Source organism: Falco naumanni, chromosome 14, assembly GCF_017639655.2.
Source record: "Falco naumanni isolate bFalNau1 chromosome 14, bFalNau1.pat, whole genome shotgun sequence".
Lineage (NCBI taxonomy): Eukaryota > Metazoa > Chordata > Aves > Falconiformes > Falconidae > Falco > Falco naumanni.
This window is the reverse complement of record NC_054067.1, coordinates 16,883,482-16,904,771: the sequence shown is the minus strand read 5'-3', so window position 1 is coordinate 16,904,771 and position 21,290 is coordinate 16,883,482. Positions and strand designations below refer to the sequence as shown.

The window sequence follows — 21,290 nt, the reverse complement described above, 5'->3', positions numbered from 1 at the left end:
ATTAATTCAGCCGTGTTAAAACTAAGGCTGAAACCCAAAAACTACAACGCTACATTTACAGAAGCCTGGGAAAGCACAAGGTTCAACATTTCCTACTGTACAAAAAGTTCCCAAACAAGATTTTGAGCCACATCCCTTGGTTCACTTCTACTTCTATACTTTCTACTTCTCGGCTTTCCTGACAGCTTCTCCTGTGTATATCGTTCTGTGTGACTACTGTACCGTGCCGTTTGCAGCTCAGGATGTTTCAAGATACAATGCCCATTTTTCTGTGCGTGTTTCTTGGCGGTGGTGGATTTGACAGCATCGCAGATTCAAGTTAAAAGAGGCAAAAAGAGCGAAGGAAGGAGTAGCCTGCAATAATGATTTGCAAATTGTGTTAATTTCATAGTGGGATCCTGCTTTTTGATAGGATTTAATGCGTAATGAGCTCCTGAGACGTTATTTTTGCTTCAAAGCTTTGCTGAGTACTAGATCCTATTAAATTCTTGCAGTGAACACACCAAAAAATACTTTGAGCTAATTTTAATAATTTTTAATTGAAGGAATATTTTTATTCTGATTTGAATATTCAAGCTGTTTAAAAGTTAACACATTCTTAAAGTATTCATCAGTCATTTCCTTCCATAATATCCTCTTTTTAAAGAAGTTTGGCTTTTTTTTTTTTTTTTTTTTTGGGGGGGGGGCGGGGGAAGGGTTTTTTGTCCCAGAATTATGTTTCAGACCCAACGGAAACAAATTTAGATGGGTTTTGCTATTTATTTCTTTTAAACTGCATGCTGCAGTTTAATCTCCATTCTTTTTATTACTGTTTTATAGTCTACCATAATTGTTTGTTTGTTTCCTTTTCTTTTCCCTAAAAGCAGAAACCAAATACCAATTTCCCTGTTAGTCCTTTCTTGTGTCATAGCAGGAGCCAGATTTGCATGTATGTGTGTCACGCTCGGTAATGTATGTATTTCATTCTTCGTAGCTTTGTTATATTACGTTAAATCTTACGGACCCCAGCAGAGACTGGCATCCCAGGTTGCGAGGCAGCTAGCAGGAGACCAAACAGCACCACAATCTACATGCATAAGGAAGAATTATGTTTTACAACCGTGTTTCATGAAGGGAAATAGATGCAGAGAGATTCAGTGACCTGGTTCAAGCCTTCCTAAAGATCCAGGATTGGTTCCCATTGCCACAAGACTGTTTCTCCAGTTGATTTATCCTCTCAACCTTATTCCTGCTCTCCAAAATCGCATGGAAAGCTGGAGGACAGCGGGCAGTCGTATGACAAATGAAGCACAGCTGTGTAGTTTCTCTCTTACACAACTCTGCTTAAAGTGACGGCTGTGCTGAAGGGAACCCCTGACGAAACAAAGCCTGAGGCCCCCCTACACGATGACCACTCAAGCTATGGCAGGCATGAAGAGGTCCTGAGCCCCACATCTCTACCTGCAGCAGGATCTGGAGCCAGCAGAGGTGAGCACTGGTGGTGCTGGTGCCAGTGATCCTAGCCTGCCCGTCATTTCCTTGCAGGTGTCAGCAGGGAGTGTGCGGCCAGGCACTTTGGTGGCAGGGGGATGGGGTGGCCATGGGCTTAGCTGTGAGGACCAAAAGCCTTTGGTTTGGTGCTATGCCTGCCCAGGGCTCTGCTCCTGGTGTAGCTGGCACAGGTGTGGCTTTTCCTGGTAAATGAGAGTGACCCTAATGAGGCAGTCTTTCTCTCTCCATCTCCATGTTAATTTTCAGGAATCTGAGACAGATGGTTAAGAGCTTTGAGATGTTTGGGGTGACCTTGGGGAGGCTCTAACTGCAACACAAAATTGCAAATGGTAAATGCTGTAAGCAGATTAAGAGTCTGGCACTCTGGCGAATCTCAAGACCTAGTCTTGTGTTGCTATTTTTCCCCTATGGCAAACTTACAGATTTCAGAATGACTTTGCTGTAGCAGTGACTTGAAAATTATAGTGAGTGAGTGTTCCTTTTTAAATAATGGATTATGAGGCAAAGATTAATTTTTGCTCAATTTTCACACTAATTCAGTGCCTTCCTGCCAGCAGAAGCACAAAGAAGGACATGAATTCACAGTGGCTTTCTTTTCTTTCAAAGTCTTAACATGCTTTTATTGGATGGGACTGTTTGTAATAAAAGTCCCATCGTTCACATCTGGCTGGCTACCTAACCACAAGCCTCTGACATCTCTGGAACATCCTTTGGTCAATGTCATCAGTGAAGATAGTCAAACCACTTCTCAGCTTGCTCAATACCTGTCTAAAGGAAACCAGTCCTCTTCTACTATGGACAGAAGGTCATATACCAACAATCCCTGCGACAGCCAACACTCTGCAGCTGCCAGGTGTCACTTATTTTTAGGCCAATTGAAAAAGAGGGGAAGAGGCAGAGAGGGAGAAAGAAAGGGAAGGAAAAAGACAGATGACTGGGAAGAGGTGAAACCAGAAACACTACGTCCCAGAGGCATTTATCAGCCCAAATGAAATGGAAACAGTGAAAGGGAAACACTGCTTTGCTTTTCTCAAAATTGTATTTCCAGTTGAATGAGTCGAAAAGAAAATACCCTTTCCTTTTCCTGTGATTTTGAGAGATCTGTTTGCTAAGTCTGCAGCCTCAGTAGGAGAAACAAGGAGTATTTATTTTCTACATACATTCGTAATTTATGAGGTTGCTATAAATGCAGAGTTTATGGAAGTAAAATCAGGCCATGAAATAAAAAGGATTTTATTCAAATATCCCAGCTTATTATTTCTTTCTAATTCTTCACAGAGAAGGAGATGAGTGAGGATGCACGCAAGGTTTACTGAATTTTAAAAGGGAGAAGATCCAGTAAAAGTGGCAAATGCAGGTATATTTTCAAAATAGAAGGGGAAAGATAAGTGAATTTTATTAGGGTTTGAAATGTAATTGAATTTTCCTTTTCCTATTTTGCCATCAAAGATGTCAGAAAGAAGTTTGCTGTTCTGGGAAAGGGTCTTGCATTACTAACTAACCTGCTTAAAGTGGCTTCACCTTCTTGTGCAGTAGGGTGTGACTGACGCGATGTAAATGCAGCTCTTATCTATGACACATGAATGGGTGGAGAGGAGATTTAGAGCCATAAGGCAGAAATAAGATGCCACAATTGCTTTCACTGGGAATTAGTGTTCCACCAGGAGCAGAAATGGGGCAAACGCGTCATTCTTTATGAGTTATATTCACTACCAGTTCTGCTGATTGCCCACCGGTATGCATGGCTGTGTATTGTGTTATTGTCCTGCCTCAACCTCCAGAAGCTTCCAAGAGGTTGAAGGAGTGGGAAAGGATGCTGTTATGTGATGTGCTGTAAGAAACATGGAAAGATAGAGGTGCTGATAAAGCATCACAAAGGCTAAGATGCTGTACGTGACAGCCTCAAAAGCTTTCAGAAATCTATCTTTTTAAAATGTTTTTTGGAAGAAAATAGCGTAGCATGAACCTTCAGTATCTGCTGGCTTCAGGTCAGCAGGCTTTCCCTGGGCATGCCGCACTTCCCAGTGGCTGCTTTACACTGATATTTGGCTCTGGAAAGGGAAAGCCCATGAGTGAAGGTGCATTGAATGCTAGAGAAGTATATTAGCTGATATTGATCTTAGAGTAAAACAGAACAATTATTTGGAGGCCTTCACCAGACCTAGTCCTGTTAGCCAACTTTGGAAAAATGTGAAAATCCCAAGAAATAACTCCTTTCTTGGCAGATCCAGAGGCCCCGCACTGCTTTCTCCCACCCCTTACTCTCAAGGTTTGTAAAATCTGAGTATACTCAATATTGCTCAGCTGTCTTTAGGGTGTCTGTTACAGTCCCGTCCTCCCCCCCGAGACTGACACTTCATATGCTTCTCGATGTGAGGGACTAGGATACAAATAAAGCCCATGTCCTTCATAGTTGGACCGTTTTCTTGGTTAAGAGGAGCAACTCAGTCCCCAGAATGTTGGAGCAGCTAGCAACAGCAATCGTCACCCAGCTCACTGGGCGAAACGAGATGGGGAGGACAGAAGCTGAGATCTGTTTCCTTGAATTAAACTGATTAGGGCTCTGTAGCTGAGGCAAGTGGCATAAAATGAGGGAAAAAGTCACTGCAGTGATTCTGAGTGGAGGCATAAGCCTCCTTCCCATCTTGGCATCTCCTGACCTTGCATGTCCATCTCAGCTACTCATCTCTGCAGGGGTTAGCTGTGATCCCCAGTGCCCCCATGAGTGCAGCTCTGGCAGAAGGTACATTAAAGCTGGCAATGTGAGGCAGAGGAGCAGCACTGCTCCTGGAGTGTCAGTTGGCCGGATGACACAGAGCAGTTTCACAAGGCAGGAATAGACTAGAAGTCTGTGATGAGACCATGGGACAGAGGGGTTTGAAGAAAGACTGGCACTGGAGTTCCTAGTCCAGCGGTACCCTACAGGGGGCTGTGACTGGGGCTGTGATAGCAAGATGAGATGAGCTGCAGTTTGCGTAGTGCACTAGTAGTATCGCAGTTCGTGATACTTTGGTGTCTTTTTTTGGAATGCTTTTGATAGTAAAGGTGCCATGTGACCTTCTGTATTGAGATCTGATGGCTCAGGAATTCCCAGCTAAGCTATTGGCCATCAGTCCCTATTCTTGTATACAGAACTATTGCCAAGGTAAGAAAAGCCTTAGAGAAAGCTGGCTTTTCAAAGATGCAATTCCCATTGTTGCATTCGCCTAAGACTCCTGGACCCCTGAGGCATACAAGGGAGTGTCTGAGTTGTAAGTATCAGAAGGAATTAATTATTCTGTATTATAATTAAGATTTTTTTAAATAGCTGAATAATTTAAAAAAAATTGTGTGTTACAGTGCAGTTTTTCACATAGCCTGATAATCTGAAACTTTAGAGCTATTTACCCGAGTAAAAGAAATTTCTAGCATCAACAATTCTCTTTCTGTAATAAAAACAAGTAAATAACAGCTCTACTGCGGCTGCAAGAAAGGCAGCTCTCTTAAAAAGAAGTCTGTCAAGTCAAACTTGTCCCTCAAAATGTATGTTTTGTAAAAACCTTCAGAAAATGTTGGGTCGAACTGTTTTAGTGTTATTGTGAGGAAATCGATATTTCCCTGCAGCCTTTGCAACCCCCGAATCGTAGCATGTTGTTTGTGTAGAAGAAGCTGAAAGTGAAACTGTTTAAAAAAGAGTGAAGTGAGCTGGCCTGTTTCTATAATTTGCCCTAAAAGCACCTGAGGTAAACAAAATGGCACACTAGAGCAGTCAAAAATGAAAAATTCTTCTAATGTAAATAGCTGAAGGGGGGGGGTTGGGGGGTTGGTGGGATTTGGGGAGGGGGTTTTGTTTTTCTTCCACCCTTTGTCCCTCTTCCCTCATCCTTCCCATCTCCTTCAATGCCCTGTTACTCATATGCAGCATGTCTTCCAGGCTTTGTGTCCCAGTGAAAGCATCAAGGAAACTGTGCAAGATCCCCATATGCTTCGACACTGAAATTAGTGAATTGCCTGCAGTGGCTGCTCTACCACTGGAGAAGAGAAAACCTTGTTATATTGCCCTGAAATTCCAGCATCCAGAGCATCAAACAGAGGTGTGATCACCAGCTCCACCAGACATTGTGATGCATTTGGGACCCTTGAGCTGGCAAGGATACAGACAGCAGTCCCGTGTATTCCTGATGCCCTGCTACATACAAACTCTGCCAGACGACATGGCCAAAGGCTCCGTAGGGTTAGAGCCTGGTCAGGTGATACCAGGAGGAACAGGGTTTATGGTCTTGGATACTGTGGTTGTAGATGGATCTGTTAAGTTGCTGACACTGAGTTCAGAAAGGAACCACCTTGATTTGGGGAGCCTGGCTGAGACCTTTGTCAAGAAAATGAAAAGGGAAAACCTGGGAGATGCATGACGTGCTCATAGATAGACCAGTGTGGGTGCAGCAGCTTTACAGTGTCGCATGTTCACCTGCATCAGGCAGAAAAAAAAGGTTAAGCCAGGTTGTAGGAGGAGGGCAGAGAGCAAAGGACCAGAGAAAAGAAAATGCTGCGCTGACTGGCAAAGAGACTGCTCTCTTTGTGTTCTTTGTGCTTAGACTCAAACATCTTCACAGGATATTTTTTCCTCTAATCTGGAAATAATTCTGATTCATTTTAAGCCTTCTATTAAGACAAGTCACGCAGCACTGCCTGGCTGGCAGTAGGAGGTTGTGTGTGCGCATGTGCATGCAGACATGCGTGTGTATTTCCAAGGGTGCTGCCTGCTTTCTTTTGTTGACACTGCAGTCAATTATTGTGTTTTCAATTATATATAAAAGGCAATGATAGAGTTTTTCAGCTTTTATAGCACCACAAATCACAGGGCCCTTCTCTGTACAAGCAGTGTTGTTGCCACAGTGGAGCATGGCAGATCACAACTTTCATGTGCAGACTTACAGAGGAACCAGTGCCACCAGGGACCCCCAAACAGCAAGAGGACCACCTTGGGGCAGGCAAGCGCTTGCAGGCAGCTGCTCCTCTGCGTGGTCCTTTAGCCATCAGACCCTGTCTGACAGACAAGGAAGGTCAATGTGGTCCTTGGGCTGTGCCATGGAAAAGCAGAAAGACCTATTTTCTGCATGCTTCTCATGTTCAGCAGCAAGTTTTTGAAGGAGCTGTGAAGCTTGGATGAGCGAGGAAGGGTTACAGAGGCCAGGTGAGGAGATCATCCATGAGAAGGGTCATGATACAAAGAATTACTCTGGCTACAGCACAACTTACCATGAATACCTTAGCCACACAGTGGGTATCTGGCTAGCCCAAAGTAACTTGGTAAATCTGAAGCAAGTAGGCTGGAAAATTGTTGGAAACTAGGGTCTGTTTCACAGAACGATCCTTTAGTTGTACATAATAAAGTCACATACCTACTGCTGTGTTTGCAAAGCTAACCCTATAAAAAAGCGGTTTGGACTGGCAGATCAGGAGTGTTTTCCTTTGAAACTAGCCTATATAAGGAAAAACCTGAGGATGTAATGGTGTACAGGCACCATAGTCCTCACCAGTAGCCAGATGATGCCACCTACCACCCAGGGATCCGAACAAGACTTCACCACTGTCAGGCTTGATCTTCCCTTGGCTTTGGCATTTGGGTATGTTAATGCACATGTAAATGCCTTAAAATTGCCTGGCACCAGGGCAGTACTAGCAGTTCCTCCAATTTTGTTTAGTAAAGGAGATGTTAGCCAAGTTGGTTTTATTCTGCTCTGCACTGATGGGGAAGGGGGTGTCTGGATGCATCATCAGACTGCATTTTACTTGTGGCAGATTGGTGGTAACCCAGCAGTCACGTCCATGAGAGTGAGGCTGTGAGAGTCTGAGTGGCGCAGGAATAGAAATCAAATCATTGCCACATAGGGTGAACAAGAACACTTGAATTCTGAGACTCCAGTAAGCAAGTAAGTAAGAAAAATAAACAGAAGTTGTCAGCTAAGCGGGATATATTGACTGCAGTACAAACTGGAGAAGGAGCAGTGACCCTGATGACTGGGATGGAGACATTTCACCCAGGCCGTACCCTGGAAATTTGTGCTCCTTTGCATAATGAGCTACGAGCGCACAGGCAAGGAGGATCCCATCATGGTAAAGAATATTGTCAATTCAGGGAGACAGAGACCAGCACGAGAAAGAGACCATTGGAAGACTCACTGTTAAATGGCGCTGGTTACCACTCAAGGGTGAGTTTTCACTATGGAACTGGGACTTTAAATAAGGATATTTGTGTGGAGTGGATTGGCGCTTCAGGTGAGCAGCCCAGTTAGACCAATTCTAATGAGAATCCTGGAGGTAAAGCTGGCTGAATGCCCACTGACTGGACTCCACATGACACTGAGCTCCATGAGCCTGCAGTGGGAAGAGCGAATAGGCTATGGTGGTTGTGATGAGTGTCAAGATTTTTAACTGGTTTGGAATCTAATCTGGAAGAAAAAGAAACAATCAGATGAGGGACTGGAGTCATGTATTGCTAGAAAATTGCTCCTGGGATAGTTCCTGCATTGCTGCTGGGGGACACCGAGGTCCTATTGATAGTGAACCGGTATTCAGAACTGCTACGCTAGAGGTTAGGCATGACTGCAGGACCTGGGATTTCAGCTAACAGAAATGAGAGGCAGGGGTGCATGCCGGGAGGGATGGAAGGATACTCTGGAAAGAAAAGGAGCTAGAAACAAACCTAGTCAAAGCAATTGGTACCAGTAATAATCACTTTCACAAATCAGGGTCCTGAGGACAAACAAGGCCAAAGCTCTGGAGGATGAGGGGGAACTTTACAGTCCTGCAGTGTGTGGCACTCTGCCTGCGGGAAAGTAGGGGGTGCTTTGTCTGGACTGGATAAGTCTTGGAAAAGGCATTTGAATTCGATGTGAAACAGGGTTTGAAAGGCACTAGAGAGCCTGGGAAAAGATCTGGCTAGGTGGAATATAAAACCCATTAGTGTCTTAATGCATAAATTGGCAGAACTGTACAATAGCAATTAAAAACAAGATACTGAGAGCCCAAATTGTTATTAGATTCTGGTGCCTCAGTGACTATTGAAATTCCTAGTTTGCAAGAGTGTGGGTACCTGCAAGGTACACCGTACAGACAAAAGCGTACAGTGGTCGCCTGTGGTGCAAAAAGCATTTCAGCTCTGCTCCTACACCCTGGTGCAAACTGGAGAGTGCAGTTGGGTTTTCTTGTATTCAGCTTCATGTGCAGGATAAAAAATGGGCTTTACAGCAGCCGGTCCTTAAACAAAATAGGTTATTTTAGATCTTGCTGACTGTGGAAGGATAATACAGAAATAGAAGGGACTGATAATTGTCTTACCTACAAAATTAAGTACTCCTGTAAAGGCTCCTGAAATACTCAGAAGACCTCAGGATGAGGGTGAGTTACCTTTCTGCAAGTATAAGCTTGAGATAAGTTGGAGTATGGAAAGATTAATGCCTTTGCTTTAATAACAGGGCTTGATCCAAGACTGCAGAAACGATGTAAGTACCCAAGCGAAGCTCAGAAAGCCTGGTGGATCAAGGAGTGCCAGTGCAATGACCCAGTGTGTGTAATTCCCCTGTATGGCTGGTATTAAAGGGAGATAGAAAGATGCATCTGACTGTGGATTTCAGAGCATTAAATGCTGTAACTCCACAAACATCACCTCTTCTTGTTAAAATGCCAGAAATTACGGCTGCAATAGTACAAGGAGCTAAGTGGTTTTCAGTCATAGATCTAGCAAATGCATTTTACTTCAGCCCTTTATCAGAGAAATGTTGGTAAAAGTTTGTAGTTACATTTCAGGAGAAACAAAATTGTTTCACATGAGTTCTTCAAGGATTTCACAAGCTCCTGTGATTTGTCACATACACATCACACAAACGTGGAAGAAATTAGCCTGCAGGTTCTGGAAGCATGTAACATCATACGTGGATCACACCTGAATTCTGAAGAACAAGCGTGTCAGCAAACAGTAAGTTTTGGCTGCAATCCAGGAGGAAGGATTGAAAGTCAACAGACAAAAGGTTCAATTAGTGCAACAAGAGGTAAAATATTTAGGAGCAATACTAGATATTGAAGGCCAGACTCCAGATAAACAAAGTGTGGAATTAATTCAAAAGCTCCCCAGCCCCACCACTCTGCCTAGCTAAGAGCACTGCAAGGCACGTTTAATTGTATTCAGGATTTTTTTCTGATGTTCACTGAAGTGAGTCATCCTCCAGCTAAGCTTTTAGAGGAAGCTAGACGGTGGGAGCGGGGTACAGAAAAGCAGGCAGCTTGGTCAGGCTGAAGCCAGCCCTAGCTGAAGCTGTGGTGATGGGCTGTCAGGACCCAGGAAACCTCTTAGTGTGTGGTTTGCCTCTCTTAGCCAGGAAAGGAGTACCAGTTTGGCACAAAAGAAAGATACCATGTCACAGGCTATTCTCTGTGCATCTCAAATCTTATTGACACCATAACTCCTTGTCAAAAGGAATGAGTATCTTTAGCCTGGAAAACAGAAAAATTGGATTATACCGTTGGAGGAAGGCCAATGGCACAACACAACACATGCTTCCTTGAAATACGTTGTGTTCAATAAAGCACAAGACGGTACATACCTAGCTCTAGGTTGGCAAAATGGACCCTCACATTAATGACCTGAAGCACCTCCATACCTTAATGATGTGGAGGGTGCTAAACATGAGTGCCAGATATTGCAGCCTTCTGACGTGCAGGTTTAATTGCCTTTGTCAAAATACATCCACATAAACCAGAAATTTGATTTACAGGTGGTTCAAGTTCTCATAGGATAAGGCTTGCACAAGATTTGCTTCAGTCCATGTAAAGAAGAGCAGGAGCTAGTGGGGCAGGTCTCGCCTCACTCCGTACAAGTGGCAGAAATCCCAGCTGCATTGTCAGGTATGCTTCCCAGCAATGTGAGCAAACAAGGGTGAAGGATTTCATTTGACTGAACAAGTTTTTTGCCCAGCTAGGTATAAAGCAGAAACTACACACAGCAGAATACCCGCAAACCTCAGGATACAAAGAATTTGGCTTCTAAAGGAACCTTTTAAGGAAGTTAGTACAGGTGAGTGGCAAAAATTAGAATGTAGTATTCCCACCTAAATGGCTCCACAAATGCCTACAGCCTGCCTTGATTATATTCCTTTTAAGACCATGACGCGAAGGGAGATGTGACTCTGACAGCACTGGTGGCTAAAAACTTCTGTATCAGATGAATAGCAACTGAAAGGTCACACAGATTAATGGATAAAAGGATTTGACAAACAACTGCAGCAGGATAATCAACAAATAGCTGAGCAATTAAGGCAAAATGTTCATAGAATAGATAAAAGGTTGGAAGTGGTAAATAACCAACATGAAGAATGGCAAGTAGCGGGGCAGGTAGTATATCATGGGTTTCCTGGAAAGAAGCACAACTTGAGCTGTAAGTGGGATGGATCTGGCACTAGCACTGATAAAGGCATTTCCATTGCTTATTAGTTCGAGTAAGTTCTGACAATGTCAGGCAGTTTCATCAATCACAGCCAAAGCTTTGGAAAGGAGAAAAAGACTAAGCTATATAAAAAGTTGTCTTTATTTTTCAAGATCACATAAAAGAATGAGTGTTAATCAGTCACCAGACCTGGATCAGCATAGAAAACATGGATTTGCTGTGGTGTTTAAGAACAGGTCTTCCAGCTGTTGTACAGGAGTTCAATGTTACCAAAGCTGGGAACGTGATTGAACAGTGTTGGGTTCTTTCTGTTCTGCCTATTCTGTCAGGGCAAAGTCTGTATGCAGCATGGCACCGTCTGTGTTTTGCAGCAGGGAGAACAGACTGGAGGGAGCAGAGCTGTCAGGGATGCTGCCTGAGATAGTTGCATCCACCTCCTTGGTGTTTTGCACCCTCTTTGTATGAGCAAAGCACTTTCTGCAGTCATTGTGGGTGGTCAGTGTGACAAAACCATTGTACAGGCCTTGACACGCTAGATGTATCTAGCCCGTATCGCTGAGATGTCCGAGCTCCCTGGTCATCCAGAACCAGACGCGTGCAGGGATGGCTTCAAGCTGCATTAGCCCCACTTTTCTGGAGCTAGTCATGCTTTGCTGTGGCTGTTAGAAGAACACAGTCTCACCCAATAGTTCAAAAGTCCTCATGTTTGGTTTCCTTTGCTCTTCCCTTCATTTTACAGAGTCCCATCCACTTTATTTTAAAAAGTATTGTATTTAGCAGGAGACACCCCTCTTTCCTGAGAGGCCAGCATGCCCATGACAAGTAATGTAGACATAGCCATGCACTATTGTTCCTGTCACCTCTAATTATGCAGTGATTACCATCACACTAAATCCCTTCCTCCCATCTACATTCTTCTGAATCATATTAAATACTCCCTCACCCCTCAGTGCAGCCTGAGCTGCTCTTGCCTTCTCCATCTTTGCCCCTCCCCAGCCTGTGCAAGCAACCCAGTGGTTCCAGATGGGAAAACTGCCTCATTATGGTGGAGGGTCCCTAACTCGCTCCTTTTTCCTGTCGGAGAGACTACTTTCTTCTGCCATGAACTAGAATCCCATGAGTGAAAGCAAGCTAAAAAAGTCTTTCTGCAGCCTTTTCTTTTCTGCCCTCCCAGCGCAGTTGGAAATGAGAAGGAAGGGGGGGAGGGAGATTAAAAAAAAAAAAAAAAAGGCAAAATTCTTCAAAGAGGTAGACATTTCTAGAGCCCAAACAATCAGTCAGACAGTAGGAGAAAATAATTCCACCTCTGCCGGATGGGAATTTTAAACCCCATGTCTGCCAGAGGTGGTAAAAGACCTAAGTGATCCGCCTCGGCTCTGAACGTGGCGCCTTGGTGATGAGCTGAAAAGCTTGTTGCTCACGTTGCAAACAAAGACTTAGCGGAGGGCAGAGGTAAAACCAACTGGGACCCGGCCTTCTAATCAGGCCCGTGCTGTGAGCTCGTGGTATTAATCCGACAGCCAGTGACATCAAGGCAGGAGGCCTGCGTGACCCCGAGCCCGTCCAGCGGTGGCTTACACTACCCAGTACCGTGTGTTCCATTTAATAAACTCCATTGATATATTTAATAAAGACACCTCACACTTCCACAGTTTCATGTGTGACCTCTCTGTGGTTGCTACCAAAAACACAAAGAACAAGAGTCAAGGATCATTAGCTGACAAGGCAAAACTGCCCCTTCCCTTGCTCTTCTATTTTTCTTGTGAATATCAACTGCTTGGGAGGCAGCGATTGCTTGTAATCCTTCCTGTCTCCATTATTGAAGGGACAGATTTCTGAGAGCTTTGGAAAAAATTGCAACATAATTGCCTGCAGTTTGGGCAGCTCACAGTCCCACTTGCCACCTTCAGACTCCTCATGCCAGCACTCATCTTCTGCCCAGAGGCTGTGTCGATGGGCTCCTGAGAGCCCGTAGCGGCTGGGTGCTGCTCCCACCCCATCTCCCCCCAATTTTTTGTCAAGGCAGGAATAACTGCAGACACCAAAGGCCAAAGCAAACCATTAGCAACCCACGAGCCCCCTTCTGAGGGTCCCTGGCTGTGCTGCACCAGCCAGGGGACTTTGGCTTCTGGTAAACGTCATCTGCCTCAGCAGGGGAAGAAAAAGATGGTTATGTACGTCTAACTCTTCTAGGCAGGGTAATAAAAACTTTGTAGGAAAAATGATTTGTTTTAAAACCTAAAAAGGTAAGGGTTTGTTTAGTAGATTTTCTATTAAGTTTCAGACTTTATGTTTTGGGGGATTTTTTATTATTATTATTTTATTGGCTGGTTGTTTTTTTGCATTAGAAATGTTGTCAGTTGTCAAACAAGACTCCTGATTGATTTGGGTTTTTTATGTCTAGCTTTCAACATCCTCAAAGGCATCTAATTGTTCAGGATACACTGAGTATCTGCACTTAGAGAAATCAAGCCTCGAGTGGAACTCCCCTGAAAGCAAGGCACCGGGAAGCCAAGATTAGTTCTCAGAAAGTAAGTGGTTTTCATTTTTTGGTTTCTCAAGGACTCTTTCAAGGGCCAAGCAGATGGCTGGGAGACCCACAGAATGGAAACCTGCAGTTCTAATGGGGACAGAAAAGTCTGTATGGAGGGGGTTGTTTGTTTGGAGTTTCTTTTACACTATTTATGCAGCTGAAATGCCAGTGCATTCTTTTTGTGTGGACTCTTCCTTCTCAACAAAGGGCTGAGGAAATTGCCACGCTAATTCTCTGAGCTTCCTAGCAGCTCTCAGGCACAACTAGAAGAGCAATTTCCAACTTTAAAATACAAAGGCAAACAAAAGAATAAAAGCATGCACAGACCGGTTCAGTTCAGAAGGCCTCTTGAAAACTTTAGGCAGCTACAGTTCCATTCTCATTGCATTTTGAGCGCCGACTTGGCCCTGTGCTGAAGACCAAGCCAGCCTTAGCTGCCCTGTGGCTTTTTCAGGAATATGTAGGGCTGTGTCAGCTTTTGGGGCAGCCCAGAGTAACAGTCAGCCTGCTGTGCCGCCGGACAGGCTGCCCGCGTGCCCTGGCAGCAGCGACGTGCCCCGGGGAGGCTCTAAACCTTTGCCACTGCAGGACCTGCCGGCTGCAGGCGGGCAGAGCGCGTGGGACCGGCAGCAAAAGCCGCAGGCGCCCCTGTGGCACCCAGCCCTGAGCCTGGCCAGCCAAGATATGGCACAGCTGCACCCCGAGGTCCCAGCAAAACCAGCTCTTTGTACGCTGGTAAGTGGGAACAAAACTAAAAGCCAGCATTTCAATTCTTATCTAGTGCGCACCATCTGGACCTACCAAAATGCCTTGTTACATTAGAAAAATAATGCTAATCCGGCATCTGCAAGTGGGGAAACTGAGTCTCAGGATACCGGTGGTGCCTCTCTTTGGGGAGCCCCATGCATTCCCGGGCATCCCGCGCCCACTGGGCACGGGCTTCTCTGGAAAAGTGTACACACACCCCCTCTCTGTGTCTATGTTTGCATGTATTTGCTATATAGCTGTCCCACACATTTTCCTTGCTAGCCTGTCATAACCATTACTAAAATATGCTTATCTCATATATGCAAATAGCAGGATATTTATAAGGTTCTTTGAAATTTCCATAATTGTGTTATAAAAAAAATCTCTTTGCTTATCTCACAAAGTGTTGTAACCACAGTGTTACTTTTATTGAAATCCAAAAATCACTCAGCAAAATAAGAATAGTTAAAAAAGTGAGGTTTTTTATGTTTTTGAAATAGAAGGGAAAGAAAGAAAGCAAACCAGGCTTTATTATTTTAAATTAGAAAGTTTAATGCTCACCAAAAAGGGTATAAACTGTAAATGTATTTTAGCAGTTCCTAGAGAAAAAGGCAGAGGTTTTAATAATAACACTGTGTGCTCCTATATCATTTTCATTAGAAAAATCTCAGAGCACTTTCTGCTTATTAAAGAATGGAATGCCTCAGAAGACTCTTGGGAGGCACTATAGAAAAGTAAGGTAACAAATATAAATCCACATTATGTTCCATGGTGTGATTACCTGGAACTTCCTAGCCGCCTCGGGGGTGTACAGCCCCCTGCCACGGCTCAGGATCACAAACCTGCACCCCACGGCACAGCCTCCCCCGCTGGATGGCTGTTGGCTGTGGCAGCACGAGGGGCTTCACCGCATGTATCTGCTCATTTCGTGATGAGCAGCCCAGTGCCTAGAAGGTTTTTCCCAAGCTCAAAGGTGAAGAACAGAAATGAGGATCAGGGGTAGGGCAGGGACCCTGCTGTGCTCGTGGGGGGTCCTGCCCCATAGGGAGATGTGAGGAACCCTGCAGGGATTCCTCTGCCTCCACGCAAGTTCCTCACCGGTTACAGGAACATTCCCAGGCAGGCTTTGACCATTCACCTTGGAAATGATCTGGAGGGGACAGAAAAATAAGATACTAACCTAAATTTAGTAAGAGTCATCAAATGTTCACAGAAACAACAAAAGGAGGAAGAGATGCTGTAAAGGTAGAGGATATTCCCTGGACTGATGAAGTAAATAATGTTAAAAAAATCCCTTGCGTTTAATTTCAGAAAATACAATAGACTGAATGAGTGCCCAGAAAAGGAACAGCATGTTAACATATCTTAGATAAACAGGAGCCAAACTGTTAGCCTGACAGAAAAACAAGAAAGCCCATCAATGCAGTGGGGGAAAATAATAAATTAAAAAACAGATGGTTCAAAGATGTGATTGCATCTTCAGCTTCAGTGAGAGGAAAGAAAGGGAATACATATGTATTACAGGCAGGCCAGGAACACAAAAGCTGGAAAAACATACATGAACAGAAGAGGCAGACTCGTCATAATGAAGCTAATTAAAATAGCAGGACCTCAAGATATTTTAGGTCCTAGTGGTAGAAACCCCAGAATTCCAAGCCCCATTCTTTATTAATACAAAAAAGTTTCCTATTTCATCCATGCTCAGAAAAGGGACCTCTTCCTTTCTGTGCTAGATAGTGAGTCAAGGCAGATGGGAATTATTCTGAGCTTGGAGAAAACAAAGCAGCACAAATTAACGGCTTACTGGCAGAAAGGCAGCTTAAAGCACTTTGCCAAGGCACATTTTATTCCTACACTTACCCTACATACATATTTTTTTTCTTTAATTCTGTTTAGAAGTGCATGACCAAGCAGAAATACATATCTCTGGTGCATATAGGCTGGAGTGAGCATTAAAACAAACAAAAAGTAGACAAAAGAAAAAAAGAAAAGGGCCAGGCAGGGAGGATCTATAATGGCTAGTGCAATGACTTAACAACTTGCTTCATGTCACTCAGTACAGGGAAAACAGAACAACCCCTGTTGCCAGTTTGAAATCATCCCATAATTTCTGTATGGCTTTATATGCATCTGCTTCTGTCACACGTATATACATATATGTACTTGCACACCCACATATTACTGTTTTGTATGAAGAAGCACTGATTGCTTGCAGAGGGTCCTCACGGCTGCAGGGACCCTGGCCAGGATCCTTGTTGTGACATGAGAGGGTTTGACTTTGGCTTCAGACATGGCAGGGGTTTCACTGCAGCTTCCTTTGCAGCAGTAAAGCTTTAAATCTGCAGCTAGACTTTCTCTGCCCAGGAGTATACTTCAACCACTTGTGTGAGAAATCTGGAAATGATTTAACTGTGCAAATTAACCATGCATAAACAATTTAAGATATGATACCGATTTTATTTCAATCATAATTTGGCAAGATGATGGAGGCAGAAACTCAAACCGTACTTGTGTTTGAATAGTGTTGATTATTTCATAACTGTTAACTCTCCAGACTTCAATTTTAAATCCTTGGGGAACAGATTCTTTCTGTGTTTAGGGGATTAGAAACAGGAGACCCGGAGATGTAGGTTCAGTTCTCGTTATATGACTTTCAGCTGCTTTCTTAACTTCCTGCCATCTTTTTTTTTTTTTTTTCCCTTGCGTAAAATTAGGATATTGGTATTTCTTCACATGACAGCTGCTCAATGCATTTATGTCTAAAACGTTCAGGTGAAAGGTGCTATACATTTCAGAGATTATTGTTTATTACCACAATTGTTATTACTGATTTTTGTGATAGTTTCACTCTCACATATATAATAAGGGCAAAATTTTATGAACATTTTGCCTTATTTTAAACTCAACACCAATTTTGTTCTGAATTATTCCTTTGAATAGAATTATTCCTGAACTACATCAACTGGGGACCAGCTGCTGACCCCAAGTGTTTAAGAACTACAGATAATCATGGATGAAAAGAGACAAAAATACATTTTATCTAAGAAGTATCTACTGTTGTGATAGAGACTGAAATTAAAGTATAATCCAGAGAGAGGGAGAGAGGGAGAGTATTCTTTAATTAAAATCAGCTACCTCAAAAGATGGATATTCTCAGGAGCGAAATTTGCACAGTTCTCAAGGCTTTCCACTTAAACCCTTGATGATGCAAGGAAAAAGAATTCTCAAGGAATAATATTGGCATTAGCAGATAGCCACTTGCCACTGCACAATAAAGCAAAATTTGAAGAGAAAAAAAAAATGTGGACAATAGAATGGAAAGATGAACAAAATAGGAAGCTATCTGAAACACAAACCCATGATTATCCAGCAACAAATGAATAGTTTGGCAAAGAAAGAGACCCAAGATAGAGACTTGGAGATAGAGGAAGAAAAATTAAACAAGAAGCAGCAGAGAGCAGTGAAAACAATCAACACTTTCTGCCAGGAGATATGTTAAAAAGACTGAAACTGAGGCTTTAGATAACATGTTCAAAATGATCCATTGTTCCACCCACCATCTCCATAGCAATTAATGGTCCCAGCCAAGGACAAATTATGGTTCAAGCCGTGGAGACTGTATGGACCCCCATGAAAGGCAGCACATGAAAGGCACAACATCCCTTTGCAGTAATTCCTAGGCTTGTGGTAATAATGTCTTCCTCACCTTCGGAGAGATGCTGCTTCTGGCAATGTGGGAACCGCAGAGCGGAGGGAAGTACTTCTGACGAGCATCTCATAGCGAATCCTGTTCCGTTCTCATTTTAGTTACCATCACAGATGGCTTCCTGCAATACAAAGAAGGCTCCTGGCGAGGCAGTTTGCTGGATAACGTTAGAATTGGATGTGATGGAAGTATTACCTCACAGAAACACCAATTCTCCAGCATTTATATCGTTGGGTTCAGCACAGATTTGAGCAGCTACTTTGCACTGGCACTGGCTCCCTTGCACTGCGCTCACATACAAATCTCTCTTGCGTGAATCTTGCCTAGCAGCCTGCAACCAGGTGGTTTCTGTGAGAAGCAGTTACGCTGCAGTGAGGAAAAATGTATCCTTTTTTTTTTTTTTCCTTCCTTTTTAAAAAATATATTTCAGCAGTAGAGTGGATGAGCTGCCGCAGTGGTGTAAGAGGCTCTCTGGCTACATCTCTGGGGACCACGGGCAGTGGTGGGGACAGCAGCAGAGCACCCTCCCTGTGCTCTGGGCACCTTATTGCTAGGGAAAGGATGCAAATAGCTTCAGTGCCTATAAATACCTTGTAGCTTTGTGGCATGTGATGCAAATGTTTTTCTAGAAAGAGCCTAAAACCAAATAGTTGTCCAATATTGGCAACAACATATTGCGGCCAGGTTGGATGGGATATGTAGCAGGGGACTTTTTAAAGTGTCAAATTAAAAAGCCTTTGCAAATCTTGGCTGAGTCCAGGTTCCCAAAGAGCTGCTGTGGACTGAGGACAAATTTCAGTTCAAGCAGAAGGGTTGGCTAATCATTAAAATATATTATACAGGTAATCTGGCTCTTAGTCCCAGACGTTTAAAGGTATTTTAATACCAATAGTACTTTAAGCGCTAAATTGGTTTGACCAAACTTGGCATTAGTTACCAACATCTCTTTAAAAGGAAAAAGAATTCATGGCAGTAAAAGAGCAAGACCCCCCTGGCAATGTTATTTACGCTGGAAATTAATGGATCATACTGAGCTGACTTACAAGTTCTCAAAGTCATGATTTCTTATAGCAGCTCTCATCACTCCTTATTTGCCCAGTCCCACCAGCCTTGCTCACATGGATGTCACCGTCCTGTGGAGCCCCTCTGAGCACGCAGGGCTGGTTGTTTTGTAGGAGAAGACAAGTACTGAAAGTCCAGCGATGGTGGTGCATGCTGGCGAGCAGTGTTCACATATTAACAGATTTGCACTCAAACTGGCAAATAGAAATGTCTATGTTAGATATGCTGTGTGAAAGCCAAGGCAACAAAAGTCAAAATGTGCATATGAGAATATGTGGTACACACAGTATATGTCACAATGTTTACCATCACTTCAAAACATGCACCCGCCCACAGTTCTTCACTAGCAGCATCCTGGAACTTCTCCAATTGGGATTTGCTATATGAAGCAAAAGTCAATTAAAATCAGCCATTATTGTACAGATCATGAGATCCATAGTACAAGATACCATACTCATCCCAGATGCTCATTAATAGCAGTGTGTTGCAAACAAGTCCAGGACAATTGCATGGGTTTTGTATACTTTTCTGATTGCTGTGTTTCCTCAGTTAGCATATAACATTTTCAAATGGGTTGGTTTAAAATTTTTAGTAAATAGCAAATTCCCCAGAAACACAGTTCTGCTGCATTCGGGAACTGTTGCAAATGTAGGTCAGAGTCAGCAAGTAGGTTTGGCTAATGACAGTACAGGGGGGCAGAAAGATTTCAGGAAAAGGAAATTCTGTCTATGCAGCTTGCTAGAGGAAAGACCTGTTAGCACCAGCTCACCCACCTTCTTTTACCAAAGAGCCTGCTGCTGTGCGAGGTGCGTGACTCATCTCTGCACCACACTAATCCTCCGTTTTTAGCTCGGAAAGTAACCACCTGCTAAAAACGTGGGGTGCTTGGTTGGGTTCCCTCAGTTTCTTGTGGAGCTCTTCCATACAGTTAAGAAAACACGATTTTTCAGGGAGGTAAGCTGTGTCAACTCATGTTCAGGAGCTCACGTGCTTGTACAACTCCAAAAGCCTGATTCCTGCCACACATTTATCTGTGAGGACACAGCCTTTACTGGCCCAGTTCAGAGAAACCCACACAAGAACAGCCTTTAGCCAAGATCATTCTGCTGGGTGGGGGAGGCTTCCAGCCCTTCAGGCAGAGCCAAGCACTAACGTACAGCTCCCAGCTCCCAGGTACAGCCTCACCGGCGTTACAGACCAGCAGCAAATCTGGCCCTTCGCTTCCTGCTTGGAAGCAAAACATCGACAGTTTTTTTTTTTAATTAAATAAAACATTCACTCAATACAAAACAAACATCTTTGTTTTGCAAAAAGATTCCCCCACCCCTACACACACAGAGAAATGCACAATAATTTTTAGGGTTGATTTATAAACAAAAAAAATCTGTAATTAGCACAATTTTATTTGTCATTAGCAGGGATAAGTTGTTTGCTTTGGTGCCAGTGTTAGTGGCAATGGAAGTGCACTCGCTCTTTTGTTTTTAATTCTTTCACTGCCTCTTTACATATAGTTTCAAGGTAAGATCAGTAGCTGGAAACATGATGTAATTTATCCTGTTATCATTTCATGAACTTCAGCAAATCTACTCCCGATAATGTATTATAATTATACCGATGATCAGAACTGGATTTGAAAATGCACAACGGCTGGCATCAACTGCCACTGTGTGTCTGACCATATCAGAAAATGAAAACAACAGTTACTGGCATTTATTATCAGAGGAGTTCCAACCCAGATTTGCAGCCAGATATGGACTGCAAAAATTAAATGGCTGTTCACTTCATGCATGTACCTCATTTTGTGGATTTTGGGACTCGCGTCCTAATCTCTGTTACACTTTTTCCCATTTGCTTCTTCCAACAGCACCGGTTTAACAGAAGCTTCCCTACTTTAAAGCCAAATGCAATGCTCCCTGCTGTGATGGATTCCTTCTTTTTCCTTCCTAATTGGAGGCATTTCATCGGATCGAGTTTTGACAGAGATAGTAATTGTCATCCAATTTTAAGGCAATGACAAGATCAATATGAATTCTCAGATGACAAGTATTATTACCAGGTGAGCACAAAGAAACAAAGAAAATGAAAAATCCATGTTCTTGGGATCAAAACAGTTAGAGGCACATGCTTGCCTTGATCCACGTGTGCGTGAATCCTGTTGACAACAATAGACACTGTGCATGTGGATGGATGGGGTAGAACAGATGGCCTTTGCCAGTCAAATAGCGAAGGAAAACGAGCACCCAGCACTTTAGTACGTTGCAGCTTCAGTAATGTGGGAGTCAATTAACTCACCACCAAACAGGCTTACAGGGAAAATTACCCACAGCCCC

General features: G+C 43.4%; 2 long non-coding RNA genes across 9 annotated transcripts in view; both read left to right on the top strand.

The window, feature by feature from the left end:
* The window catches only part of LOC121097667, a 198,665-nt gene extending 193,404 nt beyond the window's left edge, over positions 1 to 5,261 (top strand). Inside the window, exons 3-5 of one of the 2 annotated variants that reach the window (XR_005831031.1) lie at positions 974 to 1,467; positions 2,770 to 2,848; positions 3,876 to 5,261. This is a non-coding gene — a long non-coding RNA (uncharacterized LOC121097667). Of the gene's footprint in view, positions 1 to 973; positions 1,468 to 2,769 lie in introns of both variants that reach the window. The other variant, XR_005831030.1, reaches the window with a different exon arrangement.
* A 72-nt stretch (positions 5,262 to 5,333) lies between these two features.
* The window catches only part of LOC121097570, a 31,037-nt gene continuing 15,080 nt past the window's right edge, over positions 5,334 to 21,290 (top strand). For 5 of the 7 annotated variants that reach the window (XR_005831003.1, XR_005831005.1, XR_005830999.1 and 2 more), the window contains exons 1-5: positions 5,334 to 9,521; positions 10,245 to 10,374; positions 10,449 to 10,543; positions 13,317 to 13,443; positions 20,825 to 21,016. This is a non-coding gene — a long non-coding RNA (uncharacterized LOC121097570). The remainder of the gene's footprint in view (positions 9,522 to 10,244; positions 10,375 to 10,448; positions 10,544 to 13,316; positions 13,444 to 20,824; positions 21,017 to 21,290) is intronic. The other 2 variants (XR_005831002.1, XR_005831000.1) reach the window with 2 other exon arrangements.